The following is a 27,087-nucleotide window of genomic DNA, read 5'->3' as shown; positions in this document are numbered from 1 at the left end:
TCTCATTGTCATTCTTTGCCGCTCATGTGTGCTGAGCAGAATTTCAGCTTCGTTTTTTAATGAACAGACTTTACAATGTACAGTTCTCAGATAGTTTAAGGGGGAAAAAAAAAGCATATCCGTGGTCCCCGTGTAGTCTGGAGATGATACTTAGCAGAGGTTTGAACCATTGTTTCATTGACTCCCATTTTTTCATTCTACCATACCTCTCCAAAGAATAGAAAAATTAATGTGACAGACCAAATCCTATTCATCGCCAATTTCTAGATCCATTTCCAATTCTTCCTACTTCGTCTATAACTTTTTTTTCCCCTAGATTAGTATATGAAAACACAGAAAATTGGGAGAAGGATAAATTTCCATTTTTTTTTCTGTCACCCGCAGATAATCATTTTAACATATCAAAGTTTCAATTAGTTTCATACGGATATGACTTCTAATGAAAAGGAACAAGCTCTTAAAAACCTTTTTCTCTTTCGACTTTTCAAATCCAGTTATCTGCCTTTTTTCTAATTGAAGAAGAAGTCACCATCTTCTTCAATTAGAAAAATAAATGAGTGTGTTTTCATTCCCTTGGGACTTTAAGCAGACAAGACGCAAGTGATGCTTTCATATTCTCTAGGCAAACAGAAGAAGCGATGCTTTCCTTTCCGATTGGTAGCTGAGCGTCCTCTGTTGATCTCTCAGGGCCTCCATGCTGAGAGGGAGGCCCCAGAAACGGAAGATCAAGAAAACATTTAAGGCCGAAATATTTTTCACTGAAGATTCTTTCGCTTGAAATAATGATCACTTTGACATTTTTATCTAAGCTCCAATATCTCTTCTGACATTCCTGAAATAGATGACGAAATTAGAGCCACATTTTAGTAACCAAGGCTATTGAGCAATATTCTTGCACAGCCAGAGAGATGCATTTGGAAATATTGGAAATATTCCACGGTGACCCAGTGTTCCAGAAGCAACTTGTGATTTCTCAGAAGTCAGGGTTGAATCACACACACAAAAAAAACCTTTTTGTGCCAAGGTGAACCCTAGCAAGGCTGTGACTACTGTGGTGTCCAAATTACTATTATCTGCTTAATGTAGCCATTAATTTTGATCAGTTCAGGTTGGCCAAAGATGGATTTAAAAAAAAAAAAAAACTCAGCCTGGACTTATATTGGGTCGGTGAATAGAATGAAATAATAAGGTCATTAAAAAAAAAAGTGGAGAGAGATTTCCCAATATTGGCTGATATTTAATAGTCAGGTGCTCAGAAACAATCATAGAATATTTTCTGGAAGCCAGGCAATTAAATTGCCCCCTTTTGACCTATCTCAAGTGCTATTTGAAGAGAAGAGGCAATGATTATGGTAATGTCTTACATCACTGTACTGTTACTACGTACTAGGCATCAGCTAAGTTGACCTTAAATATTTCATTTAATCGCAGAGTACTGCATATGTTCTGCCTAGGATGAGAAGCAATGCTGTATGACTCTATCACATGGGAGAAATGTATGAAATGTCGCAAGATCAACGTTCTTGGCATGATAATCTAGAACCAAGGTGTAAGGCTTTTAGTTTGCCTCTTCAATTTGGGAACTACCCCTATGAGAGGTACATTTTTATGGATACCCAGCAAAAGATACAGAGATCAGCTTCGGCTTGGTGTTTATACTACAGACCCTACAGGTCAATCATGTTGTCCCCGGGCTCATTCCCTCATTCATTCAACCAACATCGTGGTTCACGCGCATGCGAGATGCTACACCAATTTCTTAAAAGAGCCAAACAGACATCAAATAATAGCCCACGGATGTAAGATTTGCAGCTTGACAAATGCTGTAAAGAAAAAGCTTCATTCGTGAGATGGCCAGGTGGAATGGAGAACTCTAACCATGCATTGGGGTCGGAGATGCTTCTCTGGGGAATTGACATTGCAGCTGACGTCTGTCTAAGAATTTGACATTTCTGAACGCAGAGAGAGCCATTTAAAAGCAGCATGAGTCAAGATCCTGTGGTAGGGAGAAGAGAGAGGCATGGGAAAGCTGTAGGAGTCCTTCATTTCCATTTCAAACGAGTTGAGTTGGAGCCATCTTTGAGCTAGTTGAGATGTAGAGCCCGGGAACCAGGAGAGCTCACAGCCTATAGATGGACCTTGGGGAGTTATGTGCAAATAGGTAGATAACTAAGGCAGATGCCATGAAGCCATGCAACACACACACAAACACACCACTCTACACCTGAAACCTCTTCTCCTGTCTTTGGGTAGAAGCAACTTACAAATTTCTACCTACCTTCAACTTCTTAGATCTGAAGATAATATGTTTTTTTTTTTTTTTCAATTGCCATCTTCTACAACTTGGGACATTACTTTTTGTTTAGAAGACGTTTTATGAATATTTTTCATGATGAAAGAAATATTCTCAAGGTTAAAGAAACAAAATTAGCTCTTTATCCGTTCACCAGTAATCCCAGGGAATTTCCAACATCCCTTTAGAAATAAATTCTTCTGCAGTCAACACAGCGTGGATAGATAATAGTCAAATGAAGAATATTTAGAAAACTTGGTCTCGAACCTCTCACGTTTGTTCAGCCTCCGTTTCCCCAAATCTGGGTTCTGTTTTAAAATACCCTGCAGAGAACTCAAATGCGAATCTTATTCTGGTGGCTAAATAAAATGTGAACGATGACTTTTTGCATTTTGATAAATTGTTTATGTCTGGAGGTTTTGTAATGAAAGCCACTTTCACCCCCTTAATGTGTTAAAGCGCTGTATCCAGAGTAATTTCCTGAGAGTACAGTAGCCTGGGGGAAGTTGATTCGCGATGTAATGATTTTTATCAAAATGAAATAAGCATTTGATCTTTGGATTTGATCAATCTCTATCTGCAGCTGGGCCTCCACTGGCAATTACTTCCTCTCTGGGCTCTCTGCCCAGGCAAATGGGGTTCATCCTTATTTCATGTCTCACTGACTTCTCTGATAATAGACATCATAACTGTTTGAACTATTGCTTTCTGTGGATTTCATAGCTCTGAAAAAAATCATGAAACGGGATTTTTTTTTCCCTCCTATCATGTTTTTCCCCCCATCACAATAAAGTGGTTCCTTTAATAATACACTTTGCAGGTTAGTTAATTTTCTTACCATAAAAACTTAGAAATAACCTTTTAAGAACTGCTCTTTACATTAGAATGCAATCGGGCTGGAAGTGAAGTTCAGTGGTAAAGCGCTTGCTTAGCATGTGTGACGCCCTGAGTTTGATGCTCAGCATAGGAAAAAAAATAAAAATGAAAAGCTAAAATTGAATGCAGTGCCTTTATATAAAAAAGAAAAATGCAAAATTAGGCACCCGGTGGGGATGGCGGGGGGGGGGGGGGGCGGAAATAAGAGTCACACCTGTTAATTCTCCTCCTTGTTACTGATATGATTTCCATAGGCTTATTATATGTGATTGGAATCAGCTGACTTTTCCAGCTGCCAAGTGCATCATACTTAAGGCAGAAATCAAAATAGTTTTCCTGCTCCTTTTCTTATTCGTTCCACGGTTCTTCCTTTGTATTAGCAGTTCGATAATTAAGAGCGCCATATCTACTTTCCAGTGTCCCATTCTGTTCTTCCGTAATTACTGGAATGTAATTGTGAGGGAGATCGCACCCATGACTCAACATTGTTCCTGTATATTGGGGGACGTCTGATTTCAGATGCAACACATTAAACGGATTTGGCTTTGCAGATGGAAAAGTTAATAAGATACCTGCAGCAATTCACAGTAGCTAAACTATGGAACCAACCTAGATGCTCTTCAGTAAATGAACGGATTTTAAAAATGTGGCATATATACACAATGGAATATTACTCAGCAATAAAAGAGAATCATGGCATTAGCAGGTAAATGGATGGTGTTGGAGAAGATAATGCTAAGTGAAGTTAGCCAATCCCCCAAAAAACAAATGCTGAATGTCTTCTCTGATATAAGGAGGCTGACTCATAGTGGGGTAGGGAGGGGGAGCATGGGAGGAATAGACGGACTCTAGATAGGGCAGAGGGGTGGGAGGGGAAGGGAAGAGGCAGGGGGCTAGCAATAATGATGAAATATGATAGACAACATTATCCAAAGTACATGTATGAAGACATGAATTGGTGTGAACATATTTTATATACAGAGATATGAAAAATTGTGCTCTATATGTGTAATAAGAATTGTAATGCATTCTGCTGTCATGTATTTAAGAAATAAAATCAACTAAATATTTTTTTAAAAGATACCTGCAGTATTTATCTCCCCTCACCATGTTTGCTAAAGCCCCTCTATATGCTGAATGGCATAATTTCCCTTCCTTCCTCATTAAAAAGATAGCATAATTAAAATGGTGACTATCTAATAACAATGGATGAATTCATTGCCAGCTTAAGTCTTACATGTCTATGTACCAAATTACATTGGTTGTCTGGTATAATGACTCTCAATGCCTTCATTGGGTCTTTGTATTTAGATTAAGGCCTGTGATGGTTAATTCAAGCAATTTAAACCTGCCCCTAATTGTCATATCGATGTACCATCTGTCCTTCCAGGTGTTTGCCTGGTTTTTAAGGGCTGCCTGGCTTGTAAGAGCCACGGCGTGAGTTCTTGCCTGATAGGAGTCTCCAATTCAATATATTTTCAAAACTTATTTAGGGAAACTGTTAGCCATGTAGGTACCTCACATATGAGGATTTTAAATGTGTGCAAAGAGGGATATAATTGTAAACAACCTTAATGAAGTGGTTTTAATATCCTAACAGACTAATGGAAAGGACAATAAGATGACAAAGGGTGCATTTCATGGATGGATGAATACTTGATTATCACCCCTACGTTTTAGTCGTGTGAAATGCTAACTGGGAAACCTTTTGTTAAAAAAAAGTAAGTTCAAACACAAAGATAGAAGCAGCATTTTGCCTGCACATCTTATTTAGGAAATAAGTTTGAAATCTCAGATTCAACTGCTCTGTTATTTTAATATAAAATGTATTGATATCAGCGTAATTATAGAGTTGTATAGGAAATTACAATAGTATAACTGTACAGTTCAATTAAAATTCACAAAGTGAGCATATCCACAGAGTTCAGGCCCCCTCCTGACCAGTTCTAGTAACTATCCTTTGCCATAAGATGGAACCTTATCTGGGGTTTTTTTAATACTTAATTTATTTGGGTGGGGAGATATGATTTTTTGAATGCTTTATTGCATTATAACACACACACACACACACACAGAAATGGCAAATGTGTAATTCACATTTTCACAAATCCATGAATACAGATCAAGAAACAAGACTCTTAACAGTATCCCAGAAGCCCTGGCAACCTCGGTTCCCCATCCAGCGTAACCACCCCTGACTCCGCCGTGTAGTTTAGGTTGCCTATATTGTGACATGAATTGTACCATGGCCCTCTGAGCTCTGCCAGCCTGTCCATCATTATGCAAATGAGATTGATCTATACTGTTGTGCGTAGTTTTACCACAGTGACACCATCCCTACCATCAGGGTGATTGTGCCATCGTTCATGTACCTGCTCGGCGCAGGCGAGCATCTGGGTTATGACATGAACTGCAAACTCCATTTTTAATCTGTGTCTAAAGGCAGCACGAGTTTTACTTCCATGCATTTTTCTGAAAGCAGAAAAGATCCTCTTATGCTTGCCCTTAAAATGCTCTAGGAGCTGCTATCCTCCATCAAGGATACCAAGCCCTTTGCTCCCCGTTTATAAGAAGGGCTGGTCTTCTGATCTGCGGGTCTAAGGAGAGTTCAGCATAATTCCCTGGGCACTTAATCGACGACCCATCAAAGCACTATAACATTTATAGAGCAACTAACTGGACCTCCCTTGTTGAATTGAGTAGTATATGATCAGAAAATATTCTTGAATTTCTCAATGATTGCTTTCAGTAACTGGATGCTTATCTTCCACTCTGAAGCCCCTAGTTTTCTTGTACCTGCATATTGAAAACCTTGGTCTAGTCTAAATCAAAACTTCATTCTCTCTAACAGTTAAACCTTCTCCCTTCTCCTAGCTCAGCCTTTGCTCCTTGCTCAGTGAGGGGAAGAAAGAGGAAGGAGACTGTTCTTTGATGTTCCTTGCTTCCTCAGAGTCTCTCTCTCTCTCTCTCTCTCTCTCTCTCTCTCTCTCGATCTTTATTGGAGTTGTGTAAGTCCCCTTCCTCCTGGGAAATGCTAACGGGGACTTCTGATTCGAGTGATGTCTTCTCCGGCTGACCTTCCAAAGCAGTACTTTCTATGCTATGGGCTCTTTCATCTTGGCAGACAGCTTTTGGTTAACGTTCAGCACGGTGGGACTCACTTGACCCTCAAAAATTTACTTGGTTTTTCCCTCCAAAATGTGGGAACACACCTAGTCAAAGAATTGGGCTCTAGTTCATTGAATGAGGTACCCTCCTCACCAGTACTCCCAATAGTAGAAGAAAGAACAGGTAACAAGTACCACCTGCCTCAGTTTGTCCCCTTCATCATGAGTTGATTTCAAAGATCCCTTCCATCATCTCTACTCTTCCTTTGTTTCCAGGCTGGTGGTCACTAGGTTGGTAATATCTCATCAAACATCCCCTGAAACTGTGCACTTATCATGCATGGATCTCAGTTTTGAAGATGTAGCCAAAATTTTTAAGTAACAGGAGAAGACCTGGTTTACCTTTTGTTATTCAAGAGCAGAGACAGACTAAATTGGGCATATTATGGAAGGCCTGCCCTGCCTGACCACCTCCAATACTTTTAGAGAATAAGAAGGGGCTAGCTGGTTGGTTAGAGAGGTAAAGCTTCTTCACATCCACCACTGTTATGGGCCACATGGAGAACACAAGACATTCTGTGGCCAAATGCAGTGGGTTTGCCTCTTGGTGAGTGCAGAGCTAAAAAGCACACCCAGGAGATGAGCATGGAGAGAGAGGTTTATTACCTGAGCAGGTAAGAAGAACACGGGAAAGAAAACAAAGCCCTAGGTATGTATTCATGCAGAGGTTGGGAAGTTCTTGAGCAAGCTCTGTTTAACGTCATGCCTCTTCACAGATCTCATGTTAAAAAACAAAATGGCGGATGGGATGGCTCTAGGTGGAGAATTTAGTATCATATTGGGAAAAGCTCACCTCTAGGTCACCTAAAAGGGTGGGACAGATGGATTAGTAACCTTAGCTGGAGCAGAGTTCTCTCCCTGGTCATATTCTAAGTTCCTCTGGTGGCCTTAACTGCAATCAAAAGCAACTGTAGAGGTAAGCTAATGATCTTCTAAAGGGCCTTCTTTTTCCCTGAAAGTTGGTGATTGTCCTTGAAGGGACTGCCCTGGTGGCTAACAATTTAAACTGTCCAAGAATTCTCCATCAAACTTGGAAGGTAAAATTTGCATTCTTAAGACCATGAACACGACTGTGCTCTATAAGAGGGAATAGGTAATGATCACAGATAAACCATCATCCAGAAGATAAGTTTGAAGGCCGGGAGCAGGGGCCATCTTTCCTCACTACTGGGGTGCTTTGTACCTTTGGTATTGTATCCCATGACCAGTCCAGCTCTCTGGGCATAGTCCTCTAACAGGACAACACTATTTCTTGGGTAGAAACATCAAGAACAAACCATTCCACACAACAGGAAAACCATAATACTGAGTTCATGGAGAACTTCCTGTTTTCCTGATTTTTATAGGTAATAGGTAGAATTGTTCCCTTTGATCATGTATCTCATCTGCCTTACATTTTTTTCCCCTCCAAAAACCATCTAAGAGTAGCAAAGTACAAATGATTAGTTATTCCTCACAATTCTGAGGGCTTAGCTTACGGGGGGCATCACAAGTTTGAAATGTCTGATGGTTTCTTTTTTATTTTTAAAAGGCCTGGCTACTCTACATTTAATCTGCGGTGCATCTCTGATTGCTTTAATTTGCAAAACAGAATGATTTAAATCATTTTCACCATCAAATAAGGCTGTATCCCTATCTACCGTGCCCACAGACACACTCCCATATACTCTAAGGATTATGGTTATTTCAGTTTGAAAAGATAGATGTTATCCTCTTGGGTTAAGGATTGGTTTCTAAGCTCCTTTTAAACCTAAAGGACATTTGGTAGGAGATAGTAAAGTTCTTTGCTTTTATGCAGTGTATCCAGAAGCACATTTAGATTATGAGGGACATAAATATGAATAGCTCATGATGAATGGTACCCTAAGAGCTCCAAACATTTTGGGGGGGATACAGGAATTGAACTCAGGGGCACTCGACCACGGAGCCTCATCTCCAGCCCTATTTTGTATTTTATTTAAACACAGGGTCTCACTGAGTTTCTTAGTGTCTTGCTTTTTGCTGAGGTTGGCCTCCAACTTGTGATCCTCCTGTCTCAGCCTCCTGAGCTGCTGGGATCACAGGCACGTACAACCATGCCTGATGAGCTCCTGACATTTTTAATAAAGCTGAATTTTTATGACACAGCCTAGTCCTCACAGACATAGTGCCCATTCCTCAGCTCTTGGTCCCGTTAAATAGAGTGGAACTTTTGTATCTTCACCTGAGAAATTAGAAGCTGAGGCCTGATCCCTCGGTAACTGGCCTGCACTTAGAATTGAGAACTCACTGGCCTGTGAGATCTGTGAGGGCAGGGACTTTGTCTTGCTGACCACTTTGTCTGGGGCTTGCTGTGAAACAGAAACTCCGTAAATGTGTCAGGAATTAATCCATCTGCAGACTTCCAGGTCTAGCTTTCTTTCCATAGAAAGAGTCACTTTTGCCTAAAGAACATGCCAGAAAGAAGGTTCCTTAAATCTGTCCTCGTTTCCAATGTTCTAAGGACCGACCCTGAAATCTTTTATTAGAAAAGAAAATAAACCTCCGTCACTTGTATTCTTTTCTAGAACTGAGCTTTGTCACAGGTCTGTTGTTTTCATTTTTTTAAAAAGTGGCTTCCCATATCAATGGCAAATGTGCAGGTTAAAAGGACAGGTGCTAAGTTGGGCAGGAAAAAGAATGACTTCCTGGAATTCGGAGCATCTCTGAGCACTTGGAGTTCAAGGGAGGCATCCTCTTCAGTTTATTGAAAAATACACCTGGCTCAGGGTCAGCCTTGAGAGTAACAATCCAAGGTCTGGATTCCATGTAAAAATTGAACCAAACAGTCGATTCTTAGAAACTTGGAAAGAGAGTCAGCATTGACGCACGTCCCTGTCCCAGAGTTTACATTATCCTCTGGGGTCTTGACCGCAGCATAATGTTGAGGTGGTAGTTCTGAGAAGGAGAGCAAAAAACGACAAAAAATTGCAGAATATGATAAAAAGAGATCAGCGAGCAGTAGAAAGCAGATTTGTCCTTATCAGGAATTAGAATGCATAGCACCGTATGTTTCCTAAGTACTGAATGGATGGATGGTCATGGTCGGTCTTCTCCCGTGGATGGGAGGAAAAGGCATCACTTTGGCATCTTGGTTTAGACTACAGTGGACACCAGCCTCCTTATCAACAGGTCAGTGAGTGACAACTCTGAGTAGAGGAGAAGAGTATGAGGAATCTGTGCAAAGCCACAGCTTAGATATTCTTCCTGGGTACCACCCAGCAACCAAACACACTTCCGCCTCACAGAGGACCTTGAGGAAGCCCCAGACTCAAAGAAGACCAAGAGTTTCAGTGCCTCATTCTGCACTTACTAGCTGCTCAGTTAAACCTTCCTTTCCAGGGCTTGTGTCTGTGGGGGAAACTGTTCTCAACAATTCAATGGTTCAGTTCTAAACAATTGTTGTAAACAATTCAGTGAGGAAAAGAACGGAGGAGAGTTTTGTTAAATGATCCACCTCCCTGTGATGTTATTGTGACTATCTCCATTCCTATCATTAACAGGTAGAATAAATAGCACATAGCTCAGATGGCAGCATTAAAGAATCAAGTGCAGGAAGGAGGAAGGTAGGAAGGACAGCCTATTCCGCCCAGATATTTTGATAGAGCAAAATGGAAACGTTAGCAGTTTACGAGCTGAGAGGCTGTAGTTTTGCACACTGATACACAGCAGCTCTTCTTGCTCACATTTAACCATAGAAGCTTGCAGGAGCTCAGGAGGACCTGTAAAAGATACAGTAGCAGAAGCAGGAAACAAAGTAATGAGGACAGACAATCCCTCTTTAGGCTTAGTGCAGTAAAAGTCCCTAAGCTATATGAGCTCAAAGTCCCCAGACTGTGGACAAACTTTCACCCACATAAGGAATGTAGGATGCCTCCTCCATAGAATTGATCAACTGCCTGACCTTGATGTTCCCAAAACTTGCATATGCATTAAAGTAAAAGCATGTCTGCGTTCGGGGCTCAGACTTTGGGAATTATCCCTCTGAGCTGTGGCACCACTCACTGATACAGTGTTGCTTCTGGGTCTCGGTGACCTGACCCTCATTTCCTGCTACAGTGTGAGTTTGACTCATACCTGGAACAGTGTTATAGATAAGTAAAAATTTCACCATCTGATATGTGAGGCTACTGCAAAACCCCTGGAATACTTCATCTCATTCTGTCCTTTCATCTTATGCAAAACGTATGTGGCACAAAAATTAAGGAACACTTAAAAAAAGGAGAAGGCTTTCACCCATGGCCACACACCTCATAGGACTCCTTATCTGGAGTCAGATGTTTAAATTCCTAGGTTTAAATTCCAGCTTGAGTGGCTACGAGATACGCATGTAAGGCAGCAAGTTGCATGGATCATTTGACTAATACTAATATTTTTAAACCTTTCTTTATGGTGCAATGTAACACCTATAACCAAAAACACATTTCAGATGCAGAACTTGATGAATCATTATAAAGGAAAAACTCATTGACTTACCACCCACCTCAAGAAATGGAATTCTGCCCCCCCCCCCCCGCCCATCCAGGAGACCTTGACTTTCCATTCTTGCTCACCTCAAAGATAATCACCAACCTGACTTTTATAATAATTATTTTAATGGTTTCGCCGTGAGGCCGAACATCATGGTGAAATGACTGGGTTTAAGGAAGATGCACCCCCAGTTGCAATACTAAAGCAGCAAGAGAGAGAAGAGTAAAAGATGCAGGGAAGATGCCCCCTTCCAGGGCACACCCCCAGTGACCCACCTCTTCCGTCCACACCCCATCTGCCTACAGTTACCACCTCGTCAGTCTATTCAAAGGAGGATGGACTGATCAGGTTAGAGCTCTCCTAATCCAATCATTTCCCCTCTAAATATTCCTGCATTAACCCAGGAGCTTTGTGAGACACCTGTATCCACACCATAAGCATCACCAAACTGTATCTGCAGTGTTTGTCCAATGCAGTACACACGATTCTCTATTGCCACCTGTCATTTGTCATTTTAGCCACGGTGGTGAATGGTGTAGTAGTAGCTCACTGTGGTTTTAATTGATAGTTCCTGGATTGCTAATGAAGCTGTGTATCATTTCACATGTCAAGATATTTATATATCCTCATTAGCCAATTACCGGCGCAAGTGTCTAGTAAGTGTTTTTCTTGGGTTGTCTAACTTTTTCTTACGATTGACAGTCTTTATATAGGAGCCCTTTGTCAGTTTGATTGTGACTTTTATTTTTAACAGAATGGTTTATTTTGAGGGATTGACTGTCTTAATGTAGATAAATTTATCAATGTTTTATTTTTTTTGTTGTTGTTTATCGTGCTTTGTGTATCCTTACTTAAAACAATGATCCCCTTTTCTGAAATCATGAAGATAGTCACCTAAATTATCTTCTAAAATCTTATGGTTTTGGCTTTTATATTTATATCAGAAATCTACAATTAGTTTTTTTTTTTTTTTTTGTATGTAGTATAGACTAGAGATCAAGTTTTGCTTTATTTTTCCACATTGTTCCATTTGTCTTAGGACTACCTGTTGGGAAAAAAAAATCATCTTTTGCCACTATTCTGAATTGCTGTCTTTATCATAAATTAAGCATTTTTTAAAAAAGTACATGGCTATGTTGCTGAGCTTTATCTTCTGTCTCATTAGTCTATAAGTCTATTCTTACACCAGCACCCCCTGTTTAAATCATCGTTCTTTTTTAAGCAGTTTTGGTTTTCTTCAAGATTGCATTGGTTAACCTCAGCTCTTTGAATTCACATATAGATTTTATAATAAGTTTGTCAAGCTCCACAATGAAACATTAGGGATTCTTATCAGAATTATACGAAATGTAGGCATCAATATGGAAATAATTAACATCTTTCCAAAATTGACTGTTTCAGGCTGTGTACATTGTGAATCACTCCCTGTGTTGGAAAACAGCCTAGAAGAAGGGTATTCTTTCATTTCTTCAGTAATGTTTTACGGTTTTCTACTTTAACCTCCTTCTAGAACAATCCGAGTAATTTGAGATACTTTGGCATCTTGGATGCCCTTTCAGTTTATGTGCCTTACTGGGTAATATATTTTCATTGTTCATCTATTTTAAGTCACATATAACAGTATCGAAGGGCCAGCATTCATTTGGATTTGCACATAACTTTAGCAGCTTTCTTAGGCTTTATTCTACGTTTCGCCTTCATGTTGGGCAATTCTGTCTGAAAAGGACCCGGGCAAAAGTCCTTTACTGATAGTCTACTAATAACAAATTATCTCAGTGTTTGTCCATCTAAAACATTTCTCATTCATATTCAAGTTCTGAAGACGACTTCTACTGAATATAAGATCATATTTTTTCTCAACATGAGCAGATACCGTTGTATTTTAGCTCCCTCCTTCAATCCCTGTGAATATGTCAGATTATGTAACTGTTGTCTGATATTTGGGGGTTACTTTCAAATTATTGTCTTTGTTTTTAATTTTTCAAGATGCTTCAATATATTTCTTTACAATTTCCTTCCTGGGTGCTATGGTTTGGAGGTGAGGTGTCCCCAAAAAAACTTACATGTAAGACAGTGCAAGAAAGTTCATAGGAAAAATGATTGTGTTGGGAGAGTCTTAACCCAGTCAGTGATTTAATCCCCTGATAGGGATTCACTGAGTGGTAACTGAAGTAGTAGGGTGTGGCTGGAGGAGGTGGGAATTGGGGCGTGACTTTGGGTATATATTTGTACATAGTGAGTAGATCCCTCTGTCTGCTCCCTGATCACCATGTAAGCCTCTGCCACACTCTTCCGCCATGATGTTCTGCGTCACCTAGAGCCCCGAGGAGTGGAGCTAGTCTCCTATGGACTAAGACCTCTGAGACTGTGAGCTCCCAGATAAACTTTTCCTCCTCTAAAATTGTTCTGGTTGGGTTATTCAGTCACAGATGCAAAAAAAAAAAAACAAAAAAAAACTGAGTATACCATTGAGGTTTCTTGCATCTGTAAGTTTAAGGATATTCTCACCTGTCTCTCATCCAGATGTCTCTTCTGTCTTCTTTTTATCTGTCCTACATTTTTGGAATTGCAGCTAAATGCACATTAGACTTCTGAACTGCTTCTGTCTCTCTCTTCTATCTTTCGTTACACTGCCCATGCTTTGTAATAAATATTCTCTTCAGTCTTTTCACTGTCTCTCCACAAAATCTGATCTACTGTTGAATATTTCCACTGAGTTCTTAATTTTAATGGCTTCCCATTCTGTAATCTCTATTTTTCTCTTTGTACACTACTTCTGTCCCATTTTTTAGCTCTGTAAATGGTACGTGTAGTTGTTTTAGAATCTAGCTCCCTAGAAATTGTCAGGTCCTTTTTCTGGAATACCCAGATGTATCCTAGAGGAGATCAGTTCATATGAGAAATATTTCACTTATAAGTTACTCTTCCTCTTGTGGTACAGCCATCCAGGGCCCCATCAAAACACTGCTGGGAACTTATCATGACCCTCTTTCTTAACAAGCTCTGGACTTTTATTCCTCTCTAGGAACTTGCAGAAGTATGGCTCAGCCTTGTAGCTTCCTCCTCCAGAATGACAAATCCCACATACTCCATCTTTTTAGTCCTGTGTTCTTCTAGGTCTTAGTTCAGTAAGTCTCCTTATTCATTATTGTCCCAATGCCTTTATTCAGTCTGTCTGCTTTTGCCCGTTTTAATGGTTATCCTCACAAAAATGTCAAATCCATACGACTCCGTCAATAGTTACCAGGAGTGAACACCCATCTTCTGATTTTTCATAGCATAGGAAAGGATTAATCTTATGAAGGGAGTTTAGTAAGATGATAATTTCATGTTTTCTGATTTCTCAGTTTAAAAGTTAGTTGATTCTATTGAGAGAGAGAGAGAGAGAGAGAGAGAGAGAGAGAGAGAGATATGGAGGGAAGAAAAAATAAACTTTGGGAACAATTTTAAAGTTTCGGAATTTTGCCTGTATTGAAATTATTCTCATGATGACAGAACCCAACTCAAACTGGCTCTTTAAAAAAAAAAAAAAAAAACTGAAAACTTTCACGAGGCGTGGTGACGTGTGCCTGTCATCCCAGTGGCTCGGGAGTCAGGAGAATCTCAAGTTCAAAGCCAGCCTCAGTAACTTCGCTAGGCCCTAAGCAACTTGGCAAAACCCTGTGTCAAAATAAATAAATAAATAAATAGGGCTGGGGATGTGCCTCAGTGGTTAAGCACCCCTGGGTCCACAGATACAAAAAAAAAAAAAAAAATGGAAAATTTTATTCATTGGCTTAATCCAGAGTGATACTAGTCCAAGGGTGAGGTCTCTCCAGGGGCTCAAAAGGTGCCATCAGAGCTGACTGCAGTGTGTCATTTCAGTCTCCGTCCTGTTGGGTCGGGTTCATCCTCAGATTACTTGTGGTGGGGCCCTGAGAAGCTCTATTTTTATATCCTTACCTTTTTGAGCCCCACCTCCCATATCTAAGAATTCTAAAAATTCTGATTCTGTCTCAATGACTCTGTCGGTTCCTTGAGTCCTTCCTGAACCCGTCACCGGGGCTGGGGACACGGCATGCTGTGTTGTGGCATACTTAAGTGGAATGCTTCGGCTGTGGAAATAGAGTCGGAACCCTCGCAGAAGCACAAGATCTGCGTGTGGCAGAGGACATGCTTTGCTGAGAAAATCCAGAAAGCCGGTTTTGGAGAGAGGGAAATGAATTCGAGAGAAGAGAAACAGCAAATGCCTGTTATAGTGAATGTTTTAGTTTTCCTGGGTGGCCTGCATGTCATCCTTTGAAAGCATTGTGTGTGTGTGTGTGTGTGTGTGTGTGTGTGTGTTTTGCCATCCCATGAGCGCAAAGGTCTCCCTTTGCATCTCAGACGCCTTGGGTGCCAATTTCTTCTGCCTGTTCGCTTTGCAAGACTGTGGTGCATTCAGGCAGTGAAAGAGAGCGGTGGTCTGCCACAAGTTGATATCCAGAGAAGTAGCTCCATCTGGACACAATACGCCACCTTGATGCGCATCCCCGTGGGATTCACAGAGTTGGAAAGGCAAGCGGGGACAGGCGGTCAGTTTAGGATCGTGCCTCAGAAAAAAGGGGCCTGCTGTTATCTGTCCTGAAACTCAATGAAAATGAATGGATGAGCAGACAGTAGCCAGCGTGCCTGGCTGATGGATCTGTGCGGCCCCGGACATCCCCACATTGCTGGGCAACAGGCCATCTTTCTTCCGTTCTTTCCTTATTAATTCAGGCTATGATCAATGGCTATGCTGAAGGCACTACAATGAAAATAAAATCCCTGTCAGGGGGGTCTTCCATCTTCTTAGAAGCAAAGAAAAACTCGCCCAGCACCCCCGTGCTGTGGAATTTTCTCACACAGTCTCAGCGCCAACGGATGAGGGTGACAGTGGATGTGTACATTCTGTTGAATGCTGCGAAGTCGCTTTGAAGCCCAAAGCACAAAAATGTATTAAAAATAGACTCTTGCAAATAGAAACCACCCACCTGTGCTTCAGATGTGTTATAAGCAACCCTGAGAACATCGTTGAACCATCGGAAACACCTTGAGTGCAAACACGGGGGAGAAGGACATTAACGCGTTCTTTTTCCATGTCACAAAAAGAAAGTGGCAATTGCAAAAAGTGGGAGAAGGAGGGATGTAAACAGTTTTCATCTGTTGATATTTTACACTAATCAGCTTACCCCTCTCTGTTCCCTGATCTGTACTGTGTGGTGCTTCCTGTCACAGCGCAAGAGGAGACCTGGCTTTCACATAATGAGATCTCTTCTCTAGCAAGAAGTGTTTGCACGTTCCAGCTTTGCTGAAAACGAGGTGATCCATGAAGACAGCAGACCGGTGATGTTGAAAAGGTCTCTAGAAACTGTCAGACGAGGGCCGTCACACAAACACAGAGGCAGGTGCTGTTTGCAGATAATTATCCTAAAGATAATATTCACCTGTGTGCCCAGGAGTCAGCATATTTTCTTGTAGGATTGCTTGTCATATCAACAACTCAGGGGCTAGCAGTGAGTAAAATAAAATAATTGAGGTCTATTCAAAATGAAATTACTATTAGAGAAAACAAGATCCTCTCCATGCATCAAAAGCAATGATTTTTCAGGGAAAAAAAAAGTTATAAAAAAGTATCTGTTTCTCAATTTCTATTCTGTTAAAATGGGGCAACTATGTACAAACTGTGAATAAATAGGGGTGTGTGTGTGTGTGTGTGTCTGCTTGCATATTCAACAAAAAAAAATTGTAGAGAAAATGAGAAAGGAATGTAAAACCTTGATTGTCACTAGAACAGGGACAATGGTAAGCCTTGGAATACTTGCAAAAGCACTTGTAGATATTTTTACAGATTGAATCTTTGTTTCGACCATTTCATGCATTATGTTTTCATACGCAACCTATAATTTTTTTAAATGCTCTCATTTCCAGCCCAGTATTTCAATCTGTCAATCTGTCTTCTGAAGGGCTACAGGGATACAGCCACGTGTCTGCCAAGATCCACTGGGGTGGTGACTCCGTGTAGCCTTCCCTGTGCTGACAGCTTTTCCAGGGGTGCCTGAGCAAAGGGGAGGCTTCCGAATCTCATCAGTGATCTCTGAGAATAGTCACAGTGTTGCAGCCCGCTCTTGTGTCCCTGTGCCCAAAAGACCTGACAAACACAGTTTTAGAAGAGGAGAAGTTTATTTGGCAACCACGGATTCAGAGGTCTCAGTCTATAGAGGGCTGACTCCTTTGCTCTGGGCAGAACATCATGGCAAAAGGGCATGGGGGAGGAGGAAAGCAGCTCAGGACATGGCCACCAGGAAGCCGAGAGAGCTCCCATCACCAGTGACAAAATACGAACCCCAAAGGCACTCCACCAGCGAGTGACCCACCTCCTCCAGCCACACCCCACCTGACTACGGTTACTACCCGGTTAATCCACATCAGTGGCTTAATGCACTGATTAGCTTCATGCTCTCATAATGCAAAATCATTTCACCTCTGAAATTTCTTCCATGGTCTTATGCATGACCCTTTGTGGCGGGGGGCACCTCATATCTAAATCATAACAATACCACTTCTTAAAAATGCCTCAAACAAAGAAATCGAGAACCGGGGACAATAGATACAGGTTGCAAACTGTGAGTTCCATCTGAGATTGGTTGCTTTCAAGATGACAGACATCCGTGGAAGGAGATATCATTTAATCTAAGTCATTGGAGATGAGTATATGCTGCTCAGAAAAAAAAAAAAAAGTTGGATTTGACCCCTCATTGTGGGGGAATTGCCAGAACATAGACACACTTGAAACCACGGGGAAGAATTGAATCTCATTGAAATCATAGAGAGTAGAAGAATCTCATAAAAACGGAAAAGAACACAGGATCGCAACAGCCAAGAAGTGAAATAGCATTGACCTGATCCAGTTGCTCTTGAGGGACAAATGGAAAGATAGGGACAGATCCCTTAGGCTCGGCAACATGGAGGTGCTGATGCTCTTGGCAAGGGTCATTTCTGTGCAAGAGGTTAGTGGAGAGACCAGGTCAGAGTTGGCTGGGGGAAGAATGGAAGGAGGAAGTTTTGAGAGCCACAGCCAAAGGGGCCCCAGCAAACTTCCAGCTGATTGGCTCACAGCGGCCCCAGCAAACTTCCAGCTGCCAGCTGATTGGCTCCTCTACGGTGATGCTCATTGGGCTGTTTCCCCGCCCTTTCAGACCACGGAGCTGCTCATTGGGGGACTCTTTTGGCTCCGCCCATGCGACCCAGCCAATCGGCCTCAAGAGCAGAAGGAGTGGGGGTTGAGAGGCTTGTGGGAAGCCGGTGGGGGCAGTTGGGCTCTGAGGGAATTCCTGAAGAGCTCCTGTGGTGCAGCGTGTGTTCTAAGAATAAAGTTAGTTTCTGCTTGATAAGTGGCTCGTGAATTGTGCCCAGCCAGACTGCGGCAAGGAAGAAGAGCCACTGGGAATAGAGAACTCTTACTAAGTCTGGGCACCAACAGGCATAGGGCAGTAGGAGCTGGCAGAAGCCAGGGATCTGGGGAAGGTTTGGAAGATGGAAGACACTGGAGCCTGTTTACATAACGGAAGGAACTGGGAAAGCAGAGCAAGAGTGTTCTCGTGAACGGGGGCCCAACATCATGGGAAAAAAAGTCAAAATCCATGGAAAAATATTCCCCCAATTGGACACTGTGGTGTGGGGTAGGTCTTTTAACTTGCTTTGTCTTTCTTCACGTGAGAATACCTACCTCACGTCGAGGATTTGTGTCACTCTCAAATAAAAATGGTGAATCCCTGGGCAAATGATCTTGATTTTACATTATAATAATAATAATAATTATTATTGTTATTATTATTATTTGGTACTGGGGCTTGGACTCAAAGGCACTCAATCACTGAGCCCCATACCCAGCCTTATTTTGTATTTTATTTAGAGACAGGGTCTGACTGAGTTGCTTAGCACCTTGCTGTTGCTGAGGCTGGCTTTGAGCTCCTGATCCTCCTGCCTCAGCCTCCACGGCCTCTGGGATGACAGGTGCGCGCCACTGCACTCGGCTGGTTTCATACTCTTTCTATGCGAAATGGAGATAGCACTTTTTCACCTGCACCACAGAATCACGCCGAAGAGTTTATAAGCTAATGGCAGGTAATGACAGGCTTCTTCCTGGCTTGCAGGAAGTTCTCGTAAAGGTTAGCTGCTTATTTCATTTTCTTGTTCATTTAGTTCAGTCTGTTTGGCGTCAATATTTGTTATCCCTGTATTGATTTCTGTCCTGTGTGAGATGAAGCTGCCTGCCCTCAGCCGTAACAGATGTCACTCCAGCCTGGAAATGGAGGTCCTCATTGGCATGCGTGGGCCGTGTTCGCATATTCATACACTTTCCGTCACCGGCCATCACAGAATTTCAGAGTGGAAGGGCATATACCAATCATCACATTCAAACTCTGCTCTTAAAAATGAACGAAGAAAGCTGGGCTTGGTTGCATATGGTTCTAATCCCAGTGACTCTGGAGGCTGAGGCAGGAGGATCACAAGATAAGAGGCCAGCCTGGGTAACTTAGCAAGACCCTCAGCAACGTAGACCCTGTCTCAAATTACAAAATAAAAATGGCAGTGGATGTAGTTTAGTGGTAAAGTAACTCTGGGCTCAATCCCTACTACCCAATTTTTTTTTTTTTTTTTTAATGAATAGGAAGCCCATATCCCATATAAGAAAATCACATACACAGGGAGTAGATTTCTAGTCCAGTGCTCTTTCCACTCTCCCCAGACCCCTAGGACTGGTCACCCAGCCAATCTGGGAAGCAGTCATTGAAAATGAGACTTGGACCCATGTGGAAGAGTTACGTGCATTTTCTTTGAAAAGAACAAAGCTGTTTAAGGTAAACAGCACAATAGCAAAGCGATATAAATAGCTCAGAAGAATTTGACAGACGCAGGTGACATTTTAGGAAAGTTTTAATGAGCTCAGATGACTGCTCCCAAGGAACTAACTCGGGAGCTTACGGTGGCCTAGCAGTTAGGCAGCGTTACCCACAACCAGCGTCTGAATTGCAGGTGGGTCAAATGCAATCACAGAACTAGGGTCCGGCTCTTGCCTCTTGGGGACTTTTGTGTCCTCCTATGGGTGTGAAACTAGACCATGAAAACCCCTACTGTTTATTGAGCAGTTATTCTGTTCATGTGCTATGAAGTGTTGGAAATATGTCCTCCCCTGGATCCTCACAAGAACCCTCTGAGAGAGCTCTGTGGGGTCCCCCGTTTAGAGATAAGGACACTCATGCTCAGAGAGGGTTGCATAGGCAGTAAACAGCAGCACCGTGTTTGGGTGCGGGGCTCCCCGGGCATAAGGCACTGGCTATAAGGCATGGTGCTGTTCTACCTCCAAATCCCTTAACTTTTTCCTGTTGGTTACTATCCATCTGCACCATGAGGATGTTGGTATCAGGTCTGCTCCCAACTCTCCTTTCTGGGAGTCATCCAGGCGTCAAACAGGATGATGAATTGACAGACACAGCTTAGGGGCTGTGTGCAGAGAAAGTGTGTTAGCTTTCTTCTTGTCTATAACTCATCCGTCTTCCTTGTGAACTTCCTCTTCAGCGTTTGGTGTCACCACGACCTAATCTACCACAATGACTGAAAGGGTCCTTGAGATAAAGCAGGGTTCTGGGTCCACTCATTCTTTCTTTGCTTTGCCCATAAGCAGCCCCTGGGAGAATCGCGGACGGGACTTACTTGGCTGGGAGGGTTTGTGGGTGAGAGGTTCTGTGCCCTGGCTGGTCTCTGTGGCCATGACTCCCGGCCATCTGGGTAGTACTTACTGGTGGCTAAAGCCGGCCAATGGTAAAGCAGTGCAGACCTTCAGACTGGACAGTGCCTAGTGGCCCTTCCTGTCTGACACCCCCCTCCCCACTTCCACAATCTGTGCAGGAATCCAATATGGAGGTTTTCATTTTTGCAGGTAATTTTTTTTTCTTTCAGTTCTCCGAAACGACTTTGTGTCTCATTTTTTACAACACTCAGAGGTTTTATGTGTTTTACCACAAAAACAGGAGTAGCATCATCAAGTCCTCAGTTAAGCTGAGCTTTTGCAAGACAGAGCAACAGGAAATAGGAAGTTCTAACCACGCGGAGCTCTTTTGCAGAGATCTGTGCTGGTACTCTGCTCACAAGAACAATTATGGTGAGGGTCTCTGGAGAAGCTTCATTGAGATGCATTGGCGGAGGGAGGGCACCACCACAAGACCTCTGTCTACTTCAGGGTCCCCTTGACAGGGACAGGGTGTGGCCAGGGAAAGCCCAACAGCCTGTCCCCTACTCCCAAACACACGACCTAGCAGGCTTCACTCCCACGTGGTCTCTCTCAGGTCAATGTGCCCTTCTAAGCTAGTTTGTTTCCTATGCACTTAAACCATTCTTATGCACCTAACAAATGTATCATATAACTGTGAATTTTCAGTTATCTTAAGTCTTCCAGTGCTGTGGAGCAAGTGTATGAAGACTCAACTTGAAATCCCAGCATTTCTGTGTGTTTGTGGCACCGAGGATTAAACCCAGGGGTGCATTATAGCTGAGCTACCTCCACTGTCCTTTTACTTCATTTTAAATTTTGAGACACGGTCTCACTCACTTATCCAGGCTGGCCTCAAACTTGTGATCCTCCTGCCTCACTCAAGTCTCCCTAAGTGCTGGGATTACAGGCATGGGCCATGGCACCCAGTGAAATCCCAACTCAGTCAATTACTCCATTACACATTTTATAGGGGAATTACGAAACGAACTTAATACGGCAAATTCTCTTAAACATCACATGTACATAGAAACACCAAATTCTACAAGAGACCCATTGCACGGGTCCCTTAACTCAAAGTGTTCATTACTTGGTTCTAAAAAATAAATGACAGCAGAATGCATTACAATTCTTATTACACATATAGAGCACCATTTTTTCATACCTCTGGTTGTATATAAAGTATGTTGACACCAATTCATGTCTTCATACATGTACCTTGGATAATGATGTCCATCACATTCCACCATCTGTGCTAGTGCCCTCCTCCCTCCCTTTCTCTCCCACCCCTCTACCCTATCTAGAATTCATCTATTCTTCCCGTGCTCCCCCTCCCTACCCCACTATGAGTCAGCCTCCTTATATCAGGGAAAACATTCAGCATTTGTTTTTTTAGGATCGGCTAACTTCACTTAGCATCATCTTCTCCAACGCCATCCATTTACCTGCAAATGCCATGATTTGATTCTCTTTTATTGCTGAGTAATATTCCATTGTGCATCTATGCCACATTTTTTTTTATCCATTCATCTATTGGAGGGCGTCTAGGTTGGTTTCACAGTGTAGCTACTGTGAATTGTGCTGCTCTAAACATTGATGTGGCTGTGTCCCTGTAGTGTGCTGTTTTTAAGTCCTTTGGGTATAATCCAAGGAGAGGGATGGCTGGGTCGAATGGTGGTTTCATTCTCAGATTCCCCAGGAATCTCCATACTGCCTTTACTTGGTTCTTATAAACATTTCTACACTTAACTTACGATGTGCCGGGGTCTATCATCCCACGACTTTGAGAAATTACTGCAACTAGCATAATATTCAGAGGTTCCAGCTCCATGTACTGACTGGGTTCTGTGGACCATCTTGGTAGTTTTAAAAATAAGGAGGTGTCACAAGACAACAAACATGAGCTCACAAGTGGGTGGACAAGGCAAACCTTCACTTCTACCACAAGCAAGTACCCTGTTTATATACCTAATACAGTGCTGCCCTCTTCCCTGACTGGAGGACTCTGGGGTACAACCTATGTGATTGGCTAATTTTAAAATCAGGGCGGGCAAATGGGAAGGGCTACAATTAAAAAGACTGAAGCTGGATCCAATGAAGGCTGAATACCATATTTTGAAAATGGGCCACCAGATGTTCTATTTCTCACCATGCATGCACCTAACATTATCAATAATTTCCTTGTCAATGACTCTGTAAACCTGGAGCCCATCTGTGATGCTGGCCTCTAATGTGGATTTCCCTTACAATACTTGGTTAGTATTTCCAGGTAACTCAGTAGACTGCAGCAGAGAGAATAGTGCATGTTCTATTCTTAAGTCGATTCAACTATTTTGGAGATCATAATGCTGCCTAGATGATTTTGGCCATCATGCACGGCTACCCTGGACCATTTGGTTCTGACAACAAAGAGATCAAGGCTGGGGCTCTCTGCCCAGGGCCAAGTATTCTGGCACTTGTCCCAAGTGCCATTACACGTTCTTAAATCTATACCCTCCTCACTCCATTCCTACTTACCTTGGAAGCCCCTGCCACTCTCTGATCGGTAGTTAACAGAGAGATTTCAAGAGAAGCACTTGGGAAAAATATAGATGTTTAAAAATACAGATACTGATCTAGCATGTCTAGAGTAACACACAAATTTGGTAAAAATTGTAGAGATCCATCATTGTGTTTTGCTGAATAAAGGTCTAAAAGGGCTGAATTCATACCCAATTTTCATGAGTAACAGAAAGTGTGGCACTAGCCAGTTGTGGTGGTGCCCACATGAAATTCCAGTGTCCTGGGAGGCTGAGGCAGGAGGATGGCAAGTTCAGAGCCAGCCTTAACAACTCAGTGAGGCCCTAAGCAACTCAGCAAACTCCTGTCTCAAAATAATAAGTAAAAAAAAGAACTAGGGATGTGGCTCAGTTGTTAAGCACCCCTGGGTTCAATCCCTGGTACCCAAAGAAAAGAAGAAAGAAAAGAGCCCTTGTCTAGGAATTCTGAGAGCTGATTTTTACTAGAAATTCTCTTAAATGATCAGCTGTGTGACCACGGATGGGTCACTTCACATTGATAGGTGTATCTTTCTGCATGAAGTTTTAATTGCATGTATGAACATATCTGCTGTGTGCTGAGTATGACATTAAGACACTGTCCCTATAGTCACCGCAGAAGCACTGCCAACACTCCCCCTTTTAATTCTGTGTTACGGATGAGAAAACTGCGGCTCAGACGATTTAAATAAATTTCCTTAAGTTAAGCTCCACAGATGATAAATCATCCAGTTTCAATTCAAACCTAGGTCTGCTGAAATTTTAGCCATCGATCTGCATGAGTGACCAACTGCTCCCTAGGAGTCTATGAAATATATTTACTGAACATTTTAGGAGAAACAACTATTCATAATGCACGTTGAGCCAGGAGGGGGGCCCATTGCAATGGGTCACTTCCTTTTAGAAACGGTCCACAGGTGGAAGACTGTGGGCATATTCTGTATTCTTGAAAGCGAATTGGATCATCTATCCTCTGAGGTCCCGCAGCTGATCATTTTTTCTACTTAAAAATGTATTCTTCTATTCGGCTCCAAAAGGCTCCCAAGATAAAGAAAATCGTCATTCCAGGCTTTTGAGCTCAGGAATGCAGAGGAAGCCCTCTGCCTTCACAGAGGGAGTCACACTACTGCATGTTAATCACATTTCTCTGTTTACTTGCTGTTCACTTTGCAGTGAAACAAGGTGTCCCTCTTCCCATTTCAGAATTCGAAAGGGAGGAGCTGTCTTGGTGAGTGTGCTTCAGTTTGCAGGAAATGGTGGCAGGCTCGGGAAATGGTTCAGCCTCATTTACGGACAAGGGTGAGAAATTCCACACGGTTTAGATTGGGGCTTCGGGGACTGTGTTTGCAGAGATAAAAACAAGACCATGTATTGCACCACAGCTCCGTAATTACCGCAGTGGTGCTCCTGGGATTTCTGGGTGTGAGGTGAGGGCAGTCCACTGGGAACTACTGCAGTTTGACTCTTGATTTTCCACTTAGGATATAACTAAATTCATCAGCAGCCAGATGCTACTGTGCAAAAAGTCCTGGTTCAGAACAGTATAAGATTAACCCCGTGTTGTCTCTTGCAACAAGACCCCCTGCATGCTTGCTACCCTCCTGCTCATCACAGGAAATCTAAACTCCGGCTGTGTCTTGTTGCTAATTCCTAGGCAGGCAGAGGAGACCCTGCTTAGATCTAAAAAAGAAAGAGAGGATGCGAGCAAAACCATCCCCATAGAAACTTCCAGGGAGACTGTTACGGTTTGTATGTGAAGTGTCACCACAAAGCGCCTGTGAATGCAGGGATATTCCGAGGTGAAATGATTGGGTTATGGAAGCGGTAACCTAGTCAGCCCATCCTGGTTTGAAAGGACCCGTTGGGTGGTAACTGTAGGCAGCTGGGAGATGCTTTGAGGAGGTGGGTCACTGGGGAAGGGTGCCTCCTCTCTGTGGCCCCATCTCCCCTTCCTCCATCTCTCTCTCTGTCTCCTGGCCCCACCAGGAATGAACAGCATTCATCCCCTGGGTGAAGACCTCCCTCACCTTGGGCTTGGAGCAATGGAGTCAGCCCCGTGTAGATAGAGACCCCTGAAACCGTGAGCCTCAGATCAACTTTCTCTCCTTAAGTTGCTCTTGTGGAGTGTTGTGATCACAAGTGATGGAAAAGCTATCTGAAACATTGGCTCTGGAGTACGAAGCACACCATGAAAATATCTCAGAGGACCTGATCTTCCGGATCAGAATCATATTTCATGCAGGGGAATCTCTGAGGCATCCACTATTCTTTTCCATGTTTGTGTTGCCATATCAGGTTCTGAGCACCCACAAGCCCCTGTCTCATATGCAGAGGAAACAGGTTGTGAGAAGCAGCTGACCTTGGGAGGCGGGACCTCACTGCAGAGGCTCGATCAGCTCACACACACAGCTGTCCCAAGACTCCCATTTGCTCTTCCCTTCCTTTACCATCATTACACGATTGTCCGTTGGGTTTTACTCTTCAGATTTGCAAGACAAGGATCCAGAAGGAAATTGGCAAAGCAGGGAATCGAGTCTCCTCTCAAAACTCTGGTTTCGTCATGGTTACTGTCCTTATTTCCTCTGTGATTTCATTTCCTTTCTCCATAGCCTGGGGTAGCTCTTCTTTCAAGCCTTCTCAACACAACGTCTCCCCAGCCACATCCTCCCTTTGGATAAGGGCATCACCCACTTTTCTGAGTCTATTTGCCGGAGGGAGAGGGTCCTTGTCTTTATCTTGCTCTTTACCTTCCCAAAGGATACTGTTGCCGGTCACTCTGAGATGAACTTGATATCAGTGTCTTCCACAACTACTTCTGCTTCCTCCTTTTCTGACATAGAAAGGCAGGGGGAGGAAAAAACAAATACAATCAGTAGCAGGACCCCTCCATTAAACCAGGCTCTGTCCAGACTCCAGGTAACACATGGCAAAGGGACATGTAATGAGCCCTGATGTGCAAGATCTGAGCTCAGTTATGGCTCTCCATCTAATGTTCTGGGGAAGCTTGGACAAGCCACCTCATTTCTCTGGGTCCAGGTTTCCTCATCTATGAAACAAGATAAATATAATACTCCCCATCTGCTTAAAGCAATAATAGAAAACTAGAATATAATTAATTATCATATGGGTTCCTCTTCTCCCCACGTTCTCAAGATTCAGAATATAGTTTCCAGGGGAAAGAGGCAAATAAATTGGATTCAATTAAAGAAGGTCTTGGGTATCTGGACAGAATTTAGGGGGAAGACTGTCCTCACATGGGTGACCATTATTGAATCCCCAAATAACCATCTCCAAGTTAGTCTCTCAAAAGGAAGCATCGTCTGATAATAGTAACCATACTACAGTATGGCTAGAGCCTTTGGTAAATTGATAGGAGTAATAATAATATTGGCAATATAATCATAGCAATAACTAGGCACTTAAGCTCTCATAATGGAAGAAGCTTGAAGATTGTTCTTAGACTTTAGCGACTTTATCACTGAATGCTTATATCTCAGGGAATAGGATAATATATTTTGTGCACTATTTTATTCACTTAGAAAGTTGTTATTATAGCCAACCTCCAAGTTATCCACCGGTAATTTCCACCTCGTAGTTTTTATGCCCATGAATAGCTTTCTCCCGTAGTATATCTGGATTGGCCTCTGTAATCAATAGACCTTGAGAAAATGATGGTGTGTGGCTCTACAGGCTAGGTTACAAGGGAAATTTCTTCCTTGCTGTTTCTTGCTCTGGCAGAAGCCAGCTACCCTGTCGTGAGACTTGTCAAGCAGCACTCTGGAGAGGTCCACATGGTGATGAGCTGAGGCCTCTAGCCAATAGCCATGTGATCCATGCATCGGGCAAGTGGATTTTCCAGTCTGTCAGAGCAGGATTACGCTTCAATCAGCATTTCCCTTGTGGCCTCATTAGAAATGTTGAGCTAGAACCACCCAGTTAAGCTGTTCCAGAATTCCT

This window comes from Marmota flaviventris, chromosome 20 (genome assembly GCF_047511675.1).
Source record: "Marmota flaviventris isolate mMarFla1 chromosome 20, mMarFla1.hap1, whole genome shotgun sequence".
NCBI classification, from domain to species: domain Eukaryota; kingdom Metazoa; phylum Chordata; class Mammalia; order Rodentia; family Sciuridae; genus Marmota; species Marmota flaviventris.
This window is presented reverse-complemented; position numbering follows the sequence as displayed.